Genomic DNA, 25000 nt, shown 5'->3' with positions numbered 1-25000 from the left:
CTATATATATATATATATATATATATATATATATATATATATATATATATATATATATATATATATATATATATATATATATATATATATATATATATATATATATATATATATATATATATATATATATATATATTTATATATATATATATATATATATATATATATATATATATATATATATATATATATATATATATATAGATATATACCAGGAATGAACATAAATATAGATAATTTAGCAGAAAATGAACCTAAATAGAAAGTTAGATAGAGAAGGGATACTCTGTTGATATAAAACTTTTAATGACAGATTTTATTGCAAGGAAGAATTAGAACAACATCTTTGGACTTCTGGTGCAATCGCCAACTTGACTTCTTTCTTAGCGAATGAATTTCATTTTTAAGAATTACCTCCAAAGTTACCTTCAAACCGACTGTTTGCAGTCCAGTTTCTTTTTCCTATTTTAATTAAGTTTCTTTAATTTTTCTGTATCTTTAAACCTACCGAGTTCTTCTTCCTACTTTCATTGACCATATTGCTTTCTCATCCTGCCTAAGACAGTTTTTCATTGTTTATCTCCAGTAATTATCTTACCTCACTTCCTATACTACATCTCTTTCCTCCTCATACTTTGTTCCACCTGATATTCTCCTCATTGTCTCCATTATCGCCTCATTCTTTCGCCATTCCTCTTTCGTATCAGGAATGTTCCTAAGAATATTATGTCCAAAGGTTGGAAGTCTTTCAATAAGAAGCGGAGACAGAAAGGGAAGTCGCCTTGAATTATTGATAAGGTCTTCTGTCCCTCTTGTCAGCAAGCCTTTCGGGGTGAAGAAGTGTCCCCGAATGGAATTAGAGAGAGAGAGAAAGTTACAAGGAGTTACAAGGATTAGGATGCCTCAAAGACTTCTTAGTCCATCCGAAGAAACATCGTGTGCTCGCTTATTTGTAGGAGCAGGTTTTACTGTGCATTCACAGTGCTCTTCTAATGATTTTGTCTAGCTTTCTTTTAAACTCTTCCACACTGTTGCTGTTTACGACTTCCGGTCGCAGTTTATTCCTCGTGTCACATATCTTGTGTTTAAAAAGAGAGAGAGAGAGAGCTACTCTAACTTCACACACGAAGACTGATCCATGGGAGCTTTTTATATAACTAAACGTTTCCCTTCGGAAAACCTTTATTGTTTTAAAAGGCCGGGTTTGAGGGGGGGGGGGCGGGGGGGGGCGGGGGGGGGGGGGGGGGGGGGGGGGGGGGGGGGGGGGGGGGGGGGGGGGGGGGATTGACTGCTGATCGTTCATTCGTTCAAGTGGCCTTATACCAGCACAAGCTCTTGCTCTTGGGCATCCCTTGAAAAATACCAATCAGCTATCTTATATGTTCCTACGAACAACATATTCTGCCGCTTCCAAGAAAATTCCTGACAATTCGTTGCGAGAACCATCGCTTTCTTTGCAATTAATATTCTCGTGTCATTAAAATATTCCCACTCAAAATGACCAGTTATGACCAGAGTCTCCTGATTTGAATACTGATGTCATTTAGATCTGACGACACAATTAAATTATGACTGATAATCGAATATTCTCTCTCCCCTCTCCATCAGGGGGTTCTAGGGGGCCCTCTACCCCCGATTAAGGATGTGACAGGAGGTTTATGAGGGTAATTACTTTAGGGAACTTTAAAGGCAAATGTGATTCGTTCAACAATCTTTTTAAATTATTTTTTATTATTTTTATTCGTTGTTTTTATCTTCTTTCTTCCCATTTGTCTCTCTTTCTTGAGCCTTTCCATTTTTTCATTCAATTTCATCATGCTTTTCTCATTTAAATTTAAAAACATTTTCACCATAATGCGATCAAAGTATAGATTATGATTGAGATTTGGCTCTATAAAGATTTTATAAGGGGGGAGGGGGGCTGGTGACACGCCCACACCCTGGCTGTATGTTTCTTCGCGAAAGACAGAAGCCTAAACCTGTACCTAGCAAGAATCGCTCTGAAGAATCGTTATGTCAAAGACGTTACTCCGGATGATCTATGACTCTTAACCTGATGAATTCTCACGTGAATGATTCCCTTTCGTGATGAAGCAAATCCTTTATTCATCGTATCAGTCATCACTTACTTTACTTTCCGTTCCCCATTCCGCCAGAAAATAACATCCATCATCACTTACGCAAACAGAAAGTGAGCATGGATCGTCATGACCCAGCTTTCAGGATTTGAATACTGATGTGATTATGGTTTGATGACGTCATCGGAATCTGATTAATAATAACCGACCATTTTCATTGAGATTCCAGTCAGATTAATTGCTTGAATGAGAACATCAGGTTCATCCGGGGATGTGTCGGGGATAAAAGGGCTTAACGGGTTAATAATTACGTCCGGCGAGTTATTGGTAGCTTAATGAGAATTTGGACCTTATTCTGTTGAAGCGGTCATGATTATTATTATTATTATTATTCATTATTATATTATTCATCTGTCGTGTGAAGGAAGCAGCCACGGAGTGGAAGGCCAAGAAGATATTATTATTATTATTATTATTATTATTATTACATCTCGGTGGCACAACTTTTCTGATGAGAATTATCTAGTTTGTCGAAAGGTCTTTCAAAATGTAAAAGTGTTTCGGTAATACATTTGCTATTGTTTTTGTTGTGTGTATGTGTGTTTTTTATAGAGAGAGAGAGAGAGAGAGAGAGAGAGAGAGAGAGAGAGAGAGAGAGAGAGAGGAGGTCAGAGGAACTGAATTTATAGCCATACTAGCTTGGGAGGATCCTTTTATGTATTGAGAGGACTCTGTGAGATAAATCCCACGGACTTTCAGTATTAGAGAGTGAATTGATAAAGTCAAGTTTAGGTAACTACAGGATTTCTTCTTATTAGTCAGACGTCCCAGAACATTATTTGCATGATGTCAACAGGTTTACATGATAGTATTTTAAAAGTGTTCCGTGTAATTTATGATCACTAAATTGTCATTATCGTTACTTGGTTTCTATGCTACATCATATTCTCTAATATAAGGTTTTCCCTTTGAGATTTTCCCTCATCTCCTTTCTTCCCTCATTCCTTTCCAACCTCGCTTTCTCTTACTTTCTTTATCTCATACCTCCATCATCCCCTAACCTTTTCCCCCATTGACATTACATTCTCTTGCCATTCATCCTTTCCAAAATCTGGAGGAAAGAAATATTTGATCCCAAACTCACAAGTCACAACAGTCTGGTGTCACTTGACAAGAATGATTGAGATCCTCCAAGGATGAGTTGACCGAGAGACGCTGATAAGATCTGACCACTTTGTCCATAAACCTCTCCGATAGAAGAAGAATTCTCTCTTCGTGGAATTGGTCACGGAGGAAGGGGTGGGGTGGTTAGAGGGGTGGGTAAAGAAAAGGGTTAAGTGAAAGCAATTGATACTCTCGAATTACTTATCAATTTTTATATCTGAGGGAATAAATTAACTTTTTTTATTTTCTACGCGGCGAAATTTCTTCATAAACAATAGTTTTATCTTCTTGGCTGGCTCTCTGAAATAAAATCTTCCAGTTCTTGACCTAACAGCATTACTTTCTTTCTCTTTTTTTTTTTTTTTTTTTTTTTTTTTTTTTTTTTTTTTTGAAGGCATAAATTCTTTCCTCGAATGTTCGCTTATTCGTACCTTAAATTAAACTTTATTTTATTATTCTTATTAAATAAATTATAGGATCGTCTGGTTCTCGAAATCAGCTCCTCCAGTACTGTACTTATCAACAAAAACTATCAGGTTGGGTTACTTACGTGCCTATCTGAGTATCCAATATCGGCATTCGCAACGTTATGGCCACGCTTACGAATTCAACCATTCAATTTTTATTCTGAATTCTATGTAAATTCAATTTATAAGTAATGACACCATTATAATTGTATTGACCATCCTCCATAGTAAAGCTCATAATATACGAACGATCGGTATTGACATATCCATATCCCTATTAAGATGATAACCCTTCTGTATTTGTCATTGTAATCGTCATTGTAAAAATATGGGTCATATTTTAATATGTGCACATTAAAGTTAACTTTACTTAGGTATAACGACAGTGTCATTTCTTGATTCATTAAAGACATATTCCTCCGAGGAAACTGTTGATGAAGGTCGCCTGAATTACGCAGAGGCCAAAATTAAGGATCTGTCATGTGCCCAAAGGCGAGTCGGGTTAATTACTTCCGGGAACATTGCAGGTGGAGGAAGGTCATTCAGTCATTGGTGTTGTGGTGGAATCAAACTAATGGGTTTTGGTATTATTGTTATTATTATTATTATTATTATTATTATTATTATTATTATTAAAAAATAAACCCACAAAATTCACACAGTAATTTTGTGGGTTTCTTTTTCAATCTTCAGAAGAAAACTGAAATAAGTTTTTCTTTGGGTCATTATTATTATTATATTATTATTATTATTATTATTATTATTATTATTATTATTATTATTATTATTATTATTATTATTATTATTATTATTATTATTATTATTATTGTTGTTGTTGTTGTTGTTTTAAAAAAAAATTTAATCCACAGTAGTATACTTGTTTGATTTTGTAAAATATTGTAAAAAAACAAAAATCAAGCAAGCATACTACTGTGGATTGACTTTCCCATTATTATTATTATTATTATTATTATTATTATTATTATTATTATTATTATTATTATTATTATTATTATTATTATTATTATTATTATGATTGGATAATGTCCTGTGATCTGGACGAAACGTCGCGTTGGAGAGAGAGAGAGAGAGAGAGAGAGAGAGAGAGAGAGAGAGAGAGAGAGAGAGAATTGTATAAGCAATAATAAACCAAAATGACCCAACCGAATTTTACCATGCCCTTTGGTGCGTTGATGGCCAGTCTAAGCAACAACGAGAAAGCCGACATCAGAAAAATAGAGAAGACTAAAAGATTAATAGTGCTGAAGCAGCAACCATTTTAACAAAACTTGTCCACGAGAGGGTCTCCTTCTGAATTAATATTATTATTATTATTATTATTATTATTATTATTATTATTATTATTATTATTGTCTTTGTTGTTGATGCTGTTTTACCTGTAACTAAGAAATGTCCAGATCTACCTACTAAGCTCCACTGGATACATTCTGTTAAACTGGAACCAAAAACAATCAACGATCACATATGTTCGTTTTCATTTCTTAAAGGATATGAATCGTAGAGAGAGAATTATTCACAAAACTGTGTTACAGAGAATCCATTAAACGAAAATCCATCATAAAAAGAAGGAAAACAATAATAAATTTTAACTATTAACTGAAATCACAGATTTCGGGTGTTGCATTAAGTTTCTTTGGATACATCAGTATGTCCTTTAATCTTACAAAAGATTTCGGGTTTGGAAACCTTATTCAGTTGTAGGTTTTGATCAGAAAACGCAAAAAAAAAAAAAAATGTCTTTTACTAGAATGTCGAATAGTTGTTAACGTTCGTAACACTGACACTTGCGTGACGTCTCTCTTCTCTCTCTCTCTCTCTCTCTCTCTCTCTAGAGGTGCCTCACACTGAGGGACCTGGGGCAACCCGAACAAGGTCTGTAAGGTAAGGTCTCTCTCTCTCTCTCTCTCTCTCTCTCTCAGGGGAACTGAATCCATTTCCAGGGGATTAGGGCCTAAGAGTCTCCTCCCCCTCCCTCTCCCCTCCCCTCCACTCCTCCTCCTCCTCAGCCAGTTTGTCGATTCCATGACTTCGGTTCCCTTTGATCTGTAACCCGGCGGTTTTTGGGACCATCTCACTTTCATATTGAATCTAAACAGGATCGAAATCCTTCTCGAGCCCTTCTCATTTATCGAACGCGAACGAAGATCTTCATTTACATATAGCTTTCTGGTACTTATTCTTTGCTCTGATATGTAGTTCGTTTCTATTTTCATATTAATACGTCGAAGTTTTCTTACTGTTTTGGTACGAACTTTTTCGATTTAAGGATAAAGTAAGTGCTGATTAACATTAGAAAACACGGAAGGCCAGTTGGACTAAAACATATACGGTTTACTACATTTACATATGGCCACAGTGACCTAACAAGTTGATAATTTCCAAATCTATTTGGATGCTTTGTACTGAATGCATCGAAATCCAAAAAGGAAACGAATGAAGAATTCCTCTTAACGAGGTGGGATTCGAACCCTCTCTTGTTATAGTAGATTCACCTCAACCGTGCATCTGATGTCTAGGCCTCTCCCTTACGACGCTCCTGATTGGCTGTTGATAAGCCAATCACAGGGCTGGAAACTCTCAGTCTCTCGAGAGAGTTCACACGGGCAGAATGAATGTTCCACTCTCCTGAGGGATGCGCCTTTCAAAAGTATCCCTCAGAAGAGGTGGAACATACATCCTACCTCTGTGAACTCTCTCCAGATACTAAGAGTTTCCAGCCCTGTGATTGGCTTATCAACAGCCAAATAGGGGCGTCGTAAGGGACAGGCTTAGACATCAGTTGCACGGTTGATGTGAATCTACCATAGCAAACCGAGATGAGTCCTTTTTCCATTACACCACCAATAAAGTCTAATTTATTAGTTCTAATCAGTATCACAGAGTTTTAAGTCTGTTTATCGTATGGCCTCTACGTAATCCATGCTGTCGTACTTAGGTACTCACCGGCGGTTGGGGGGGGGGGCGGTTGGGGGGGGGGTTCGGGGTGGTTGGTGTGCCACTGGTAGGTTACGTACCCCCACCCCAATAATAAAAGCCAAATTCTGTATTTGCAAACTTGAATCATATGAACATTAGATATGTCATGATTCTGCTCGTATTGTGGTCACTTTTCAATGTTTAAATGTGAAACTCCGTGTTGCCTTCCGCTTCGTGTATAAAGCTCTCTCTCCTCTCTCTCTCTCTCTCTCTCTCTCTCTCTCTCTCTCTCATCAGTCGCTTACTGCATCCCATAACTTCGGTTTCCTTTGATCAGTAACCCGGCTGTTTTGGGACCATCTAACTTTCGTGTATTCTATAAGCAGACTCACAAGGTCTTCCGGAACTTATGTCTGAGAGCGAGAGAGAGAGAGAGAGAGAGAGAGAGAGAGAGAGAGAGAGAGATATGGATTATTTTGGTTGTTTAATTCTCTTATGCAACTTTAACCGTGCCTCAAAAATGTTTTAATTATTAATGAATTCTTGTGACCGACATAAAATTCTGTCCTTACTTATCCTCATGAGGTAAAACTTATGTGGTGTCTGATTGTGATAATTATGTCACAAAGAAGGATACACTTTAGATCATTTTTCCTGGTCCTTTTGTGACTTGATTAGATCAGTCCTAATCTGATGAATAGTTTGAATTCTAAATCGTTCCTTTTTTAGTCAATTTTCTTAATTGTTGCGTAAATTATGATCAGTATTCCAGTTGAACGTACATTTCCATAATTTGTGAATCCACTCTCTAAGTTCTACATTATGATAAAGCAGCAGTCCAGAGTTTGACACTGATAGGTTCCAGTTTTGATGACTCCATTAGATTTTGACTAGATTTTGATTAGGAAAGGAATATTTGTCGCTAGCGAAAGCTGTTCAGCATGATTGCCTGATTTACGTGAAGGAAATTCTGTTATGGTCTCTGTGGTAGAATTATTTAGTTAATTCTACCCGGATACCAAATAAATGTCTGTATGTCTTCAACTGCTCGTCTTCATAATATTATAATTATTGTTCTAGTTATTACCGTTATTAATGATATTATTGAATGAACATATTTATATTATGGAAATTATTATCATTTGTAATTATATTACAGAATGAACGCAATTCTACTCTATGTGCTATATTTAAAAGTAAGTTTATGTAATGAATATATTCCAAAGTTTTTTTTCTTTCATTGAGAAGTAAATCGTATCCCATAAAATATAGTTATCATCTGATTGCGTTTTCAAAAAGCCTTAATTTCTTAAAGGTAAATAAAGTATACGCAGAAGAACTTATAAAAAAATGTGTTCAGTCACGAGTGAACTTTTGATACAATAAGGAGTAATAAGACACCAATAAAACCTGCAACAATATCACTTCCTCATAAATTTCGGAACCTCATCTCGAAGGATGATCTCGTTTCTCCTCAATTTGTCTTCTGTATGAAGTCAGTTGGTGTCCCTAAACAGTCTGCCATTGATCAAAGGAAACCTGAGTTATGGAAGGGAGAAATTGACTGATGGAATGTTTCTGCTCTCATCATCTGCGGATGAATTCACATCCCGAGAGAGAGAGAGAGAGAGAGAGAGAGAGAGAGAGAGAGAGAGAGAGAGAGACAGAAAGGGGTGTGGTGGAAGGGGGGAGGGGGGAGGGGATGAAGGGGGAGGGGCACGAATATAGAACCCTATCTGTTTCTCTTCACTTCCTGAGTATTAAGATCTTTTCATTTCTAAACCTTTCCCGCTCAGTCTATCCAGTACTTTTAAGTCTCTTCTTAAGTCGCCTCTTCTTGGATCTCAACACTGACATGTTATTTATTTTTTATCCACCGTCCTGTCCTCCTCTTCCATTCTTCCTACTTGACCAGATCACCGTAAAACGCTTTGGTTCTTCTTCTCAGCCTCACTGGCCTTTGAGGAATCTCAGATCCACATAAATAAACGATTCGGTATTCACGCATCACTTCCATAAAAGAGATTTGGCTCAACGGTACTTCTATGCAATGCGGTTCCGGCTTTCTTAGACACTCACGTGTTCCCAAATCGTTTTGATATTCGTTCCTCTGTTTTGGTAGCTAATAATCTTTCTTTGCCTTTAGTCGTTTGTAGATTTTTGTTTTATTTAGCCTCCGATTATATCCCAAGTACATTCTGTTCTCTACTTTATCATCTCACCGTTTCAGTTTTAATTATCTCCCTTTCTTCTGCTTAGCTTCTGTTTTGACAACAGTTACTGCAATCATTCTCGCTGACATGGAACTCTGAGTGGACATTGACTGGCCCTTGAGATTGAATTACTGGAAAGGGACCAGTCGAGAGATGCGTCGACACTGGAACACTGACGACGATGTCTGTCCAGTGTTTCCATAATCGTCTGGAAGTGAAAAAGCGTCTCATGGAACTACATAGGTTCGATCGATGCGAGAGAGATTATGGAGACAGGAGGGATGTTCGTGGTTAGATGACGAATATTATGTTTGAATCAGGTATCTCCTTCGTTGATTTGCAAATATTTTTTATTTTGAACAAGGAATTTTCTTGGTTAGTTACAATTGTGTCAGTTTGAATAAGGAATGTTTTCGTTAAGCCTACAAATATTTTCAATTTGAGCGTGCAGTGTTCTTGGTTAGTTTGTCAGTATTTCGCCTTGTGTTTCCATTTTAAGTTTGGATACATTGTCTAGTGTGTTTTAATAACTATTACTAAAAGCATTAGCCTTAATTAGAATTTCTCATAAAATTTGTCCAAGACGTGTAACTGAACACTGCTACTTTTTATGTCATTGTGAAATTAAATAATCATCACTAAAGGACCTTTTAGAACTGCCGACCTTCTCACTCATATAATCAGACTATTCTTATTTTGAATTCCCTGTATTCTATTCCAGCAAGAACTTCATCCATTTACCCATCATCCTGTAATTTGCTATTTGAATAATCCTTCTTTTGCAACCAATTTTCCAATAACATCTAGAATTTCCATTTGTCCCCACCGAGTTATTCTCACTAAATTGTCTGGGTCAGACTTTGAGTTGATGTAACCTTGATGACGTCATTGGTAGATTCCGACTGAACATTATCTTGTGGGCTGGACGGAGGACGTTCGGGATTCGGGATTGATTGATTGACTGATTGATGGGGTGTCAGGTTAATTGCTTCCGGGGAAGAGGTGGAGGAATCTGGCCTTGTTATTATTATTATTATTATTATTATTATTATTATTATTATTATTATTATTATTATTATTATTATTATTATTATTATTATTATTATTATTATTATTATTATTATTTACAGATCTTCTCATAATCACATGAATCACGAAAAATTATGAAAATAGCCCCACACACACACACCATATATATATATATATATATATATATATATATATATATATATATATATATATATATATATATATATATATATAGATATATTGTGTGTGTGTTTATATGAACATATAGTTAAGCTTACATCAGTGTAGTTTTTTTATCATCATCATCATCATCATCATCATCATTATTATTATTATTATTATTATTATAATTTTATGGCATTGATAGTTTATATTAATTTTCTGAAAGGCACAACCACTTCCTCATTTGTGTTTTCAAATCATTCAAGCAATCACACCCACAGACTCTGGACAAGAAAGCGGAAGATAAAAGGAACAGACTCTAATCGGGTTGTCAGACTTTAATTGCGTCAATAAAGTTGAGCCGCTGGCCCTTGATAATGGTTTTTTTTCTTTTTTTTTTTTACTTAATCATTTGAGGAACTCGACACTTCAAACATGAGCAGGCCATTATTCACTGGAAACGACAGAGAATTAGGTTTTAGCACAGGAAATGCTTTGTTGATGTTTTGACGAAGTCGGGCCATCATTGTTTAGCTGAAATAAAAAAAAAAGGGAAATTATTGACGAATGCCAAATTTCGTAATAGGATATAAAACATATTTCGTTCTTAGAACATGAAATAAAAGTCATAAAATTAACTTGTTTTGAGGTAATCACGCCAAATTTTTAAAATTGTATTTTAATGTTATGAGAGTCAAAACAGATATTCCTTTCAACTGTAATATTTTGATCACTCCAGAGTAATTCATTTTATGCAAGAAATATGAGCAGAATAGCTCTCTCTCTCCTCTCTCTCTCTCTCTCTCTCTCTCTCTCTCTCTCCATTAAAATATAAGACTAGCGTCCGTGCGTTATCTTAGACATAAAACTGTTGTTACAGCCAGCAATAACAGCAAAATGGCTGCAATATTCAGACTTATTACAGGTAATGAGAAGCAGGAAAAATATAGCTAATTCCTCTACCCACCCCTTCCTCTCTCTCTCTCTCTCTCTCTCTCTCTCTCTCTAAGGATGATTTCTGATACCCTTGACAGATAATTCAACACCAGGCATGGACGTTTTTGTAGGACAGATTTCATTTCCCTCAATTCCCAGGTCACCGCCCCCCCCCCCCCCCTCTCTCTCTCTCTCTCTCTCTCTCTCTGGGCTGGGGACATCAAGGAACATACTAGCCCTTGAACCCTGAATAACTGAAATTCCTGAAAACAATTCCTCGTGTGGAGCCGATTCCAGTTCCCATGATTCCCGATCCCTTCATTAATGTATACCAATTCCTACAAGAAGACTTAACTGAGCTTATTTGTCTCTTTGCAGCTGAACTTTCAAACAAAGCTACATTTTACACAGATGTTCAAATGTGACTGATAAATTCTTAATGATAAAAGAACAACCAATTCCTATAGTAAAGCCACTTGCCACAAAGGGCATCTGTTGACAGTCTGCCACTCATGTTTCTTTTTTTCTTGTGTTTTGTCTTCCACGAATCTCCACTCATCTACATTCTTCTGGCTCTTGGTTCTCATCCGAGTAGGTGTTGGTTTCTCAAGTCTTTTTGTCATATATATGTATATATATATATATATATATATATATATATATATATATATATATGTATATATAATATTAATATTATATATATATTATATATTAATATATATATATCAATATATATATATATATATTATATATATATATATATTTATATATATATATATATATAATTATATATAATATATATATATATATATATATATATATATATACCATATATATATATATATATATAATATATATATATATATATATATATATATATTATATATATTATATATATATAGATATATATTATAATATATAATAATAAAATAATAATAATAATAATAATCAAAATAATAATAATAATAATAACAACAACAACAACAACAGAATATATATCCATGCGCCACAGTATCATTACTCTCATATCATCAAATATTTTTACACACCTGGACATCTATCTGGGCCATAAATCTGACCTCTGTGTCCTCATTTTGTATGCCAATGCCCCAGACGTTTCCAGCATAACCCGCACATTTCTTTCGGAATTCAGAAACTTCAAACCTTAAAGAAACAAAAACAAAAACAAATTAGCATAAAGTCCAGTTCGCCTTCTTCTGGGATTTTCGCTGAGGTTATTTTATTTATTTGTTTATTTGTTATTTATTTATTTATTTATTTATTTATTTATTTATTTATTTATTAATTATTTATTTATTTATTTTGCTCAGCATCGAAGATGACGAGTGAGGGGCAGGTTGGCTTAACGCGGTTATGCATACTTTATGCATTTCTCATTTTTCATTCATAACTGATTATTGTATTGCCTTATACAGTACATGTATGTTGTAATCTGTTTCTATGTAATCTATTCACTTCAGGATTATCCTATTTTTGTGTTTAGTCTGTATTTCGTTCTTCTGTTATCTCCTGAACTTGTATTTATTTGTATTTTATTGAATCATTTATATCCGTTATTCATTTTTATCTTTTTCGTGTTTATTCACATATTCCGTTCTGTTGGGAGTAAAGTAGCTCTGAAAAATTTAATATTTAAGTGAGATCTGTCTTAATTTGTCTTCACATTTTTTTCACTGAAAATAATGATAACAGATAACAGTATTAGTGGATTAATTCAATAAGAGATCTACAGTGGCACAGAAAGAAGGTCAATTGTTTACGATTATTCGCATCTGACAAATATGTCTTCATTTATTTGAAAAATATTTCGCTTCTATTTTTGTCTGACCGCAATATGGTTGAACTTTTCTCATAAAAAGTAAGTATAAATTCAGCTAATGGTGCTAAGAAATAAATAACGTCCATCGCAGAGACACAGCTGTAATTACAGATAAATGTAATCATAAAACACATTACAAAAGCTGTTAACCTGACACTATATCAGGTCAATTGTACATTTGCGCTTCTCCTGTAACGCCATAAACGGTAAACATTATGGCGCTCTTTATTAATCCATAAATTTACCGACCCAAACATAGAGAGACCCACGAGAGAGAGAGAGAGAGAGAGAGAGAGAGAGAGAGAGAGAGAGAGAGAGAGCGGCGGTTTGAATATCCTGTAGCACCGCCACTAAATTTAAATATTTTGTTATGTAAAAAAAGTTATTACCATGCATGTTTTTAGCAAAAAAATATATAATTTCGTAAATCTTAAAATTGTTTGACAAAAAAGATATGATGTATATTATTCTGTAAAAGCTGATGAATTATGACAAAGTTTGTAAATGAGAATAGTTTAATGATTCGAACTGAGTATACTTTGATATGTGTTAGCTACAGCTAGTCCGGTTAGACGACAGATGTGGGGGCATAGGGGAAGACCTTTCGATATATCCCTTTTGCTCATCAATTCCCCTGATACCAATTCCCAACAGAGAACTGGTTCCATTTGCCTCCAATTCCCGAGAGACCCCTCCACGTAGTACATACACTCGCAAATCGGACCTCACCAAAATAACTTACTGGCGGGTCCTATCACGTCTCCCCCAAATCTCTTGCGCTCATAACTCGTGTTTATGTCGATGTTCAGTGAGGCAAGAATTCCTTCGGCCAGGGAACGTGTGCATAATGTTGCTTTTAGCTTGTGCTTATATATTAGTGTGCAGGCTCTGGTGAGTTGATTATGAAATGAATATTTGTGTTGAAAGGAAATAAATTTGTCACTAGTATTGCTGCTACTACTAAATAATAATAATAATAATAATAATAATAAAATAATAATATAATAATTAATCTAATAATAATAATAATAATAATAATAATAATAATAATAATAATATTTTGTAGAAGACCCTCTTTTAGGCAAATACTGTTAAAAAGAATGGCAGAATTAAGCGAGTTTGATTTTATATATTGTTTTTTCTATTTTCCTTACAATTCGCTTCTCAGGCTCAGCGATGTTTCTGAGTAACTGACCAATATCATATTTTGGAATTTTCAAAAATCATAAATGCTGAAGGTAATCTTTTATTGGAACAGGATATCAGGTCCAGGTCAAGCAGGGGTCGTCATCAGTGCTGGTATTATTCCGTAGGCGTAGTTCAGTTCGGTGCCGGTCGTCTTCGGTTTAGGGGCTGGTATTGGTGCTGGTATAGTTGGTATATCTGGTATTACGTAACGTTTCGACCTTCTCGCAGGTCATCCTCGGACGAGTCGTTTGAAGAGACTGTAGCAAGGAAGCCGCTATAAATACCGCCCCGCAGACTTCCTTGCTACAGTCTCTTCAAACGACTCGTCGAGGGATGACCTGCGAGAAGGTCGAAACGTTACGTAATACCAGATATGCCAGCACCAATACAGCCCCTAAACCGAAGCCGAACCCGGCACCGAACTGAAACTACGCCTACGGAATAATACCAGCACTGACGACGACCCCTGCTTGACCTGGACCTGATATCATGTTCCAATAAAAGATTACCTTCAGCATTTATGATTTTTGAAAAATTCCAAATATGAATATTGGTCAGTTACTCAGAAACATCGCTGAGCCTGAGAAGCCGAATTGTAAGGAAAATAGAAAAAAACAATATATATAAATCAACTCGAATTAATAATAATAATAATAATAATAATAATAATAATAATAATAATAATAATAATAATAATAATAATAATATTTTTTTATTTTAAATAATGGCAGAATTCACACAATTGATTTTCATACAAAATCATTTCAATTCTCCTTATGATATTTGTTTTTTTTTTTTTTTTTTTTTTTTTTTTTTTTTATTTCTGGCAAATCATAAGAGGGGAATTGAAAGAATTTTTTTTTTTTTTAAATCATTCCTGTGAATTCTGCCATTATTTTTAAGAAAACATGTTTGAAAAGAGGTCTGTTTCTAGCATACAATAATTAATAAATAAAATCATAATAATAATAATAATAATAATAATAATAATAATAATAATATAATAATAATAATAATAATAATATTTTTTTTTTTTAAAATAGGCATAGGCTAATAACTAAATCATTATTACAGTTATCAATCTTACCAATCAAGTTTACAAATCAGTCAGTTATTGTTATCAGTATCATTGCAAGCACTAAATAACCCGCCGTCGCGTTTAAAGCTTTCTTGCAACCAAGATGACCTGAAGTTTTCAAATACAATTTTAATCACTGCTGGTATTGACAATCATAAAACTCCAAAAATAAATGTTTTGAATAATTATAATGTTTGTACTGCTCAGTCCATCACAACAGTATCATTTCTCTCCACAAAAATGCAGTGATGGTAATATTCTCTCTGTCATGTCAAATCAGCTTCAAATGAGGCTATTATTTCAATTCTGCTCATGTGATTAATGGCTGAGAAAATAGGTCGGCAGATGACGTCAAACTAAAAACTCTAGTGAATAGGTATCTGCTATATGCTATATATTAATATATATATATATATATATATATATATGATATATATATATATAATATCTATATATTATATATATATATATATCTATATATATATATATATATATATATATATATATATATGTGCGTGTGTGTGTGTGTTTATATATATATATATAATATATATATATATATATTATATATATATATATATATATATATATATATATAATATATTTATTTATTTATTTATTTATTTGTATACGTATATGTAAATATATGTGTATTACCAGCGAAGGGCGTCGCCCCCCGGTATTTAATATTTGGAATGCGTTTAGCCTGAGCGTTAGGCGAACTGATAATCCTCAGTCTCTTCTCTCTCTCTCTCAACCTCTCTCTCTCTCTCTCTCTCTCAAAGCGATCACTGGCAAAATCCCCCCACCTCCCCTCTCCTCTCTCTCTCCATTCCATCAGGTCACTAAATTAGAGTCGTAGTTACAAAATATATAACGTTTTATTCAAAGTAAAGTACTAGTTGAATAATTCAAGTTCTTACAGGATCATCAATGGAAAGATAATAGCTCAAGTCTCACAGACAACTAACTCAGATAACCCCCCGATATTTAAATGTCTTAATCAGTAATTAGTCACACCAATTATCTCTTCTCCAAAATACAGTCCCCTCACTAGGACACTCGGTCCCCTCACTAGGACACTCTGTCCCCTTACTAGAACCGCCTGTTTAAAAGACAGGAGAACAAACTAGTGAGCACACACACAATTGTAAAGACAAAGTCAAAAGAATAAATGAAATGTAACATCTTTACAAGATATCAAAACAAGCCATCCCTTTGGCTAAATTATAATAACTCAACCATTGCAGCCTCGAACTTCACACTTTAATAAACAGACTTTCGCAGAGCTATCCCAGCATTCTGCCTTTTCTCCCCTAGCTGTCTCCCCAGTTCTCGGCTAAACCAAGCCGTTATCAATGGACATAGTTAGTACACGAACATATGAATTCACACTCATCGGTAACTGGTCGCAGCCAGTTTTCAAAGGCACCTTGAACAAGCCCTCATGAACTCACATACCCACAGAACGAACATTGACCTGCTTAGGTAAGCATCTTCGTATCACACCATCCCAAAAAGAGATGTCAGCTTTCTCAGGTCGTCGCTTCGAACTCTGTCCCCATGGGAAGTTAAAAGTGATCAGTCTTCACATTCCAAGAAATGTCACAACGATACATATTATCAGTCTTTATTTATTATATGTGTTTATATTTATTTATGCCTTAAGCTACAAATGTCCTTCAATATCAAATTCGCTCTACCTCGGAATTAATATATTTTCGTATATGTTAACCGATATCATTTAGTGAAATTGAACGAAATGGTGTAAATAAGACATTGAACACATCAGATGCGACTGTTATATAACTGATATAAAATTCCATATTTTCAGAAATAAAGTAAGTGAAGTTTGAGCGAATGTTTTATAAGATTTCCTCTACTTCCAGTCTTCAATTTATAAGGACCCCACGCAATATACCAGGGAGGGATTAGATTAATTACGATTCCCCACTGAGCAGATGAGTCGTAATTACTATAGAAAAGGAGTTAAATTACACATTACGAAAACAATTAACCTAACGTTCAATTAACGGTGAAATATGTCCCCCTGTATTTCTTGTAATCTGATAAGCAGTCAACACGAAAACAAGAACGAGATTAGTGATCTTCTTTATTAAGGAATAAATCGCAAAGAGGGAGAGAGAGAGAGAGAGAGAGAGAGAGAGAGAGAGAGAGAGAGAGAGAGAGAGAGAGAGAGAGAGAGAGAGAGAGTTGAAACGGTTTGCCTTTATTCAATGGATCATCAGTTGAAAAGTGGAAATGAAGATCATTTTAAATATTTAGCAGATCCTTGGTTGTCATTTGTGCGTGGGTGAATGTCTTTTAGATTAATATATCAGAGATTGAGAGGAGTTTATTTGGGAACCTTGGCAAAATCTATATTCCTTTTTTGGATTTGTTTGGAAATGATTGTGGGTAACTTTGCTTTCTGTGATTTTCTTTCGAACCCCGCTCGAGACTTGACAAAAAAGAAGAGAGAGAGAGAGAGAGAGAGAGAGAGAGAGAGAGAGAGAGAGAGAGAGAGAGAATATGTTGAGCAAAGTTCTGTTAATAGGATTTCTTTAATTTCACGACGGCGCGATAACTACTCTCTTTACAGTCTCCAGATGCAGTTAATCTCATCTCCTTTTCCAGCAGGCCTTTATCTCTCTCTCTCTCATCTTCCCTATGGTCATCCTCTTGAATTCCAATTCCTGAAATCGAGGAATCGATGAACGCGAAAAGTTAAAAAAGAAAAAACACAAGCAAAAACGCAATATCCGTTATGAATCAATTGTAATCAGATCATCATCAAACTTGAATCGCATCAGATTCAACGTGGATGGATGGACCTGGATAATGAGGTGCTATACGTGTGACTGGAGCCATCGTGAAAATCCACTCTTTCGAATTGCAGGAGACTTATTTTTGTTTGTTTGTGTTACGACCTCATTTACGGCCGTAATTTCAAGGGTTCTTGTCTCTACTCAGAATTTGCGGTCAGTAAAAATGCAACACAGCAACTTAGGAACAAAAGAACAAACACCTCAACAAAAGTTACAATATTTATTTCCACAAGAAAAGGTAATGGTTGGCAAAAAAATAAGAATCAAAATGAATATATATATCAAGGGAAAAACCAACCTAAGATTTAAAGATCACCTATAACAAACTAACCCTAAACCAAGAAATAGGATATTTAAAATATGCCTTCAGGTAGGTACCTTCCAAAATAACTGGCCAGACAAAACTAACCTAAGAAAATAAGTTAGGCAGAAGGAAGGAAGCAGAGAAAATAAGAGGGAAACTTAATAATACTCCAAAACCTAACACATACAGCTAAATTATACTCAAAACTCAACTTAGAATAGAAAAAATATTAAGAATAATTATATAAAAGTTGGTAAACAATAAATTATGAAAATAACCTTACAAATTGATTCAACCACAAGAGGCTTAGTAAATTGTCTCTTCAGGCCGTACAAGGTCCAGAAGACCGTACTGCAAAACAGGGGCGTGCAAATCCACAGGTACCCAGCGATCCACGATCGTCTTAAATAGCTATAAAACATCCCATACCTGTAGAAAACCGCCCTACTTGTCTCCACGAGTTCCAAGAACTCACTGACGCTGATGCAGAGGTCAACCGGGTCAAGCTGCAATGCTACAGGTAACCCCAAATACCACGGGAACACCGGAGGGTGGTAGCTCCGAGAACCATCCGGGACGTCAAACGGATCTCGCACGCCACAAACCGCACCGTTCTCAGTAGATATGGGCCAACTCGTTCGGAATCCTTCCTAAGAACGAGGAAAGGTGCGTGGCTGACGAATGCCACGGGTGACAAACACCAGCGACCACACACAAGGCAGCGAAGGATTGAAGAAGCCGTGATCCAAATCTCCGTACAAAACTGCATTAGTGACCATAACAAAGGGGCAAAGCGTCAGACTGTGAGGAGGAACTCGAACTAACTCTGCCACGTATCACCACCCTTACGATCAAGCCTTTCACTCGAGTCAACACAGCTCATAGGAGAGAAAAAATAACGATCGTTAATAAGGCACTTCAGTAGTTCACTAATTACCGGGGGAGAAGGTGGGAAAAACAAAGCAAAACTGCGAAGTCATATGACTCCTTTACAGAGTTCATCGAACTAATAAACGATACTAACTTGTTACAAAAAAAACTTAACCTAAAATAAGATCAAAAGGTTGGACAACTATTAACAAATTATAATTAACAAATTATTAATTTACTTTAATCTAATAGTTTGTTACGGTTCAATTTACAGGTCGTGAACAACAGTCAGTCCAGGAGCCAGAGAAGAGTCGGTCACAGCGTTAAGAGTAGAGTCTAATTGCCAAAGATCTCTCTCTCTCTCTCTCTCTCTCTCTCTCTCTCTCTCTCTCATAGTGAGACCTTCCTAAGGATATTAAAACAATCGTAAAAATACACGGATATGGTGATTATAATGATAATGATGACAATTCAAGAAAAACTCTCTCTCTCTGATAGTGAGACCTTGTAAAGTTTATTTTTAATAATTGTAAAATATACACGGATGATGACGAGTATAATGATAATGATGACCAATTCAAGAAATCAGGAATAATTTTGTAATGAGGGAAACGTTTCTCACAGGACATAAAAAGTCTCTAATTCCTCCTGAATGCACCAAGTCAAGAATATGAAAAAGAATGTGTAATCTTGTCAAAATGAGTGTTCAGATCTTGTGAGATTTATTATAAAGAATTGGCAGTTCTCTTTTCACTATTAATGACTTGAAATTACAGATTGAAATGTGGATTATGTTTAGGAAAACAATTGAAACCGAAAAATATATCAGTGCTCGTAGGTTTTTTACTTCAAAATAGGACTACCCTTTTACCTATATCTGTAAAAGTAAATAGACAAATGTTGATACTTTCATATTAATTTCAAAGATTTAAAGTGCTTTATCAGATTAGAAAGCTTCGGATTAGTCATTTAATTAACCGAATACCTTTTGAAGTCAATCAAGGAAACATTACGTTAATGGAATTCCATTTTATGGGGGACAGCTGTAATTATTTTTCGACTAAGATAATATCATTACGTCCCGTCAAAAGGCTTCCGTGCTGGTGATAAATCGTTTAAAAATACATTTTAATATTTAATATCCCATAACTCAATGAAAGACAACCAAAAACGCACTTACACACGCACGCACACACACACACACAGAAATGTAGTGTTGCTGTTGCTCTTCACTCGCTCATTTTTTTTCATTCAAGCAACGGCAGAGAATGATAGACATTAAAATATGGTTTTTCTGGAAAATGTTGCATATCACAATTTTCATCAGTTATATATATATACGTATATATATATATATATATAAGATATAATATATATATATTATATATATATATATATATATATATATCTTCATGGCCCTTCTAAGAATTTTCAAGTAATGGTCGAACAAGAAAAACCTATTGCGTCAGTGGGGAATAATTAGTACTCTCTCTCTCTCTCTCTCTTCTCTCTCTCTCTTATCTCTCTCTCTCTCTCTCTCCTCGGTGGATGTCAGGCGATCTCTTAGCAATATAGATCCCACGGAGGCCATCATTCTCAGGGCTGCAGTTCCCCATACAAGCATAGATCGCATTTGCATCTGATCCGGAAGCCTCCATTTGCATAAACTGGGCCCGCAGAAAATTACGGCATTACAGCGGTGCTGTTCTGTCTCGCCGTTGCAGATCTGTTGCAAAAAGACTGGCGATTGATGCTGCAGTTATGATAGGTTTCAAATATCAGCGTGATTGGTGGTCCGGAATAATGGAATATGAAAAATGGAGTGCTCTCAGTGCCCAAAGTAATAATAATAATAATAATAATAATAATAATAATAATAATAATAGGAAAAACTCTCTGTTCGAGAGTCTTCAAATTATACACGGACTTTTTACACTTTGTTATTGTGGGACCTTTAGAATAATAATAATAATAATAATAAATAATAATAATAATAATAATAATAATAATAATAATAATATGATTCAGTGGCCAAAGGCCTCCACTGGAAGCCTGTGCAAGAAACATCAGCTACCTGCAGTAATAAGTGGTACGAGCACCAACCTGAGGGAGTGATAGAAAACGATCACGCAAAGATCCTCTGGGACTATGGTATCAGAACGGATAGGGTGATACGTGCAAACAGACCAGACGTGACGTTGATTGACAAAGTCAAGAAGAAAGTATCACTCATTGATGTCGCAATACCATGGGGGACACCAGAGTTGAAGAGAAAGAGAGGGAAAAAAATGGACAAGTATCAAGATCTGAAAATAGAAATAAGAAGGATATGGGATATGCCCAGTGGAAATCGTACCATAATCATAGGAGCACTAGGCACGATTCCAAAAATCCTGAAAAGGAATCTGGAAACACTAGAGGCTGAAGTAGCTCCAGGACTCATGCAGAAGAGTTTTGCTCTAGAAACGGCTCACATAGCAAGAAAAAGTAATGGAGACCCTCTTAAGGAGGCAGGATGCAACCCGGAAACCGGGCCCCCACATTATAATTAACAACATAGTCTAATTGGAGGACTGTGAAAAAAATAGTATATAATAATAAGTAAATTATGATTGTCAACCTGGTCCCCCCGATTCATTGGACGGACCAATTCCCAGACCCGAGCTTTGCATATCATTAAAACTTAAATTTTACCGTGGAAGACGATGGTCTTGCAAACTGTAATGATCTCAATAAATTCCTCTTGAAAAGTTGCGCATAAAGACGATTTTTCAGCTGGATACTTGCAGCCTTTTGGGGAGAAGATCAACAACACTCGCGTACAGACTTTGTCTGATACATACATGTATGTAATTGTACTTCTTTGCCTTATTATACAGTACACAGCTAAGTAAAGTTCTTGAATAATCGGTTAAAGATAGATAAAAATATAACCCAATGATATCAAGAGTCACTTCATAAAAGTCTCAAAGAATTAAATAAAAATTATCATAGAATATAAAAATACGACTGATAATCTTTTAAAAAATCAAACGAGAGGGGGAGGGAGGGGAGGGGGGAAAAACGGAAAATACTAGAAAGCGAGAGAATGCAAATATATATATTGAGTGGGAGGGAGGAAAGCAGAACCAAAGAGCGAGAGTGTGAGGAAACAAAGAGAAGGAATGGGTGAAAAATAGGGTAGAAGAGAGAGAGAGTACTCCCACGAGGGCGATCCTTTGAAAAAGAAGCCTTAAGACAAAGGGCCCTTTAAAACCCTAGGTTCGAGGCCCTGGAAGTGGGTCCTTACCACACGAGTGCTGTGTGCCCCTGATGAGGGGGGCATATTTAGAGAAGCCATTCCGATTAAGACAGGTTGGTTTCCCCTCGAGAAGCAATTGACTTTGCGTCGGAAAATGAGAACGCCAAGAAGTAGAGAGAGAGAGAGAGAGAGATAAGAGAGAGAGAAGGAGAGAGAGAGAGAGAGAGAGAGAGAGAGAGAGCCTAAGTGAATATTTTTTTTAATAATACATGGCAGAGCTGTCACATTTTAATATGTTTTTGGTTGATTATTAAAGAAACGTTTGTAGCAATTAACGACATACATATATATATATAAAATATAGATATATATATATATATTATATATATATATATATTATATATATATATATATATATATATATATATATATATATATATATATATATATATATATATATATATCCTGATAATAACCGTTATGCGTGACCATTACACATAATGTCCATGATAACTTTAAAGTCCCTTCCTTTATGAATGTTGGAAAAAAATGGAAGTAATCAAAAAATTATAAATATCTAAAACCAAAATTAAAATCCATAAAAACTATCAGATTCCTGGAATGAGAAGCAGGGCTTAGAATGTCTGGATTGAAAGAAAACGGAACGAATGGGGGTTTGCAACGCTAACTATGACATACTAACCTAACCCAAAACTAAACCTAACCTAACTAACCTAATTAAATCCAGCCTAATTTAAACATAACCTTTGCACCGGCCCCTCGCCCTATCCCCACCCTAAAAGAAACCCAAAAGAACGTACTGAAGAGTAGGAAATAAATTTCATGAGAAAAATGAGAGAAAGAAGACGAGAGGATGAAAACTATAGAAAACGGGAAATATCCCCACCTTCACTGTAGATACACACTTCAGGACGAAATGAATTGTTTTTGCATCCTAAACAAAGGGGTTACCTTGTTACCGAAAGAGGTTTTCTGCCACCCCTGTCGGGGGGTGGGTTGGGGGGTGGGGGGAGGTGGGACGGAAGAGATGACTCATTGCAAAGGGGAAAGCTTCAAGGTATGCTATCGACCTTTATTGTTGTCTGGAACTTTACTTTCAATTAGTTTTTATTCATTTGTTTGTTCATGGAGCAATAAATGTATATACTAAATTTATGTATATATATATATATATATATATATATATATATATATATATATATATATATAGTATATATATATATGTGTGTGTGTGTGTGTGTGTATGTGTGAGTGTGTGCGCTGCGCGCGCTTGTATGAATATATATACGACTGTAATAAATAACAGCAGATAAAATTATATATATTTTATGTATATGTATACGTGCACATATATATATATATATATATATATATATATATATATATATATATATATATCTATATATATATATATATATATATATATATATATATGTGTGTGTGTGTGTGTGTGTGTGTGTGTGTGTGTGTGTGTGTGTGTGTGCATGTATGAATGTATATACGACTGTAATAGATAAACTCCATGAGAGTTCCCGAGAACAGGAAAGTTTAAAACATATTTTAAAGCCACATAAATACACAGACACACACACTCAATATACACATACACAAACCATCAATATTATTAATGCAATAAACCCAACAGGCACACGAGCCATATAAATGCAACACGTAGAACGTTCCCAGAGCTCCCAGTGGGATGGCGAACTCGTGTCCCGGGATAGAGAGGAAATACCCCTGTGGGTGACTGAGAGAGATGAGTTATGAATCATCCCTCCTCCAGATTTCGAGTTGCTGATTCTCTCTTCGGGGTCTATACAAATCCCCCATTTCGAATACATGGGCAGAGGGTGTTTGCTCTCTCAACCCTCTCTCTCTCTCTTATCTTCTCGTTCGTTCTTCTCGTTTCCTTATTCCCTTTCTTTTTTTTCTTTTTTTTTTGGGTCTTTTTTCTTTGGTTTGGTTGGTTTTCGTTTTTATTTTTTCTTTACGGCCAGGTCCTTTCTTTTCATGTGTGTACTCAGAAATTTTTTTTCCTTTTTTGTAAGCCCATGCCTCTCAAAATATATATATATATAATATATATATATATATATATATATATATATATATATATATATATATATATATATATATATATATATTACACACATATATATATATATATATATATATATATATATATATATTTATAATTAATTCGTTAAATGAATGACATTATACTGTATAACTCTTTTCTTGATCTGAAAAATAATTTTCTGAGCTCTTATGAAAATCATAAATGTAAATATCGACCCTTTTTTTTTCTTTTTTTTCTTTTTACTTGGATACAAACGTAAAATACTCGAAATTCTCCAAAGTTTTTAACGTATTCATTATTACTAGGATTTGATTATATACTATATATATATATATATATATATATATATATATATATATATATATATATATATATATATATATATATCAATCCTCTTTTAAAATTATTATTTTCTAGAATTAAAAGCCCCATTTAGAAGCATGTAGCCCAACTAATCAAATCCTAGTAATAATGAATACGTTAAAAAACTTTGAGAATTTCGAGTATTTTACGTTTGTAACCCAGTAAAAACAAAAAAAAGAAAAAAAAAAAAGGTCGATATTT

Source organism: Macrobrachium nipponense, chromosome 26 (assembly GCF_015104395.2).
Source record: "Macrobrachium nipponense isolate FS-2020 chromosome 26, ASM1510439v2, whole genome shotgun sequence".
Classification (NCBI taxonomy): domain Eukaryota; kingdom Metazoa; phylum Arthropoda; class Malacostraca; order Decapoda; family Palaemonidae; genus Macrobrachium; species Macrobrachium nipponense.
Note: the sequence above shows the minus strand (reverse complement) of the source record.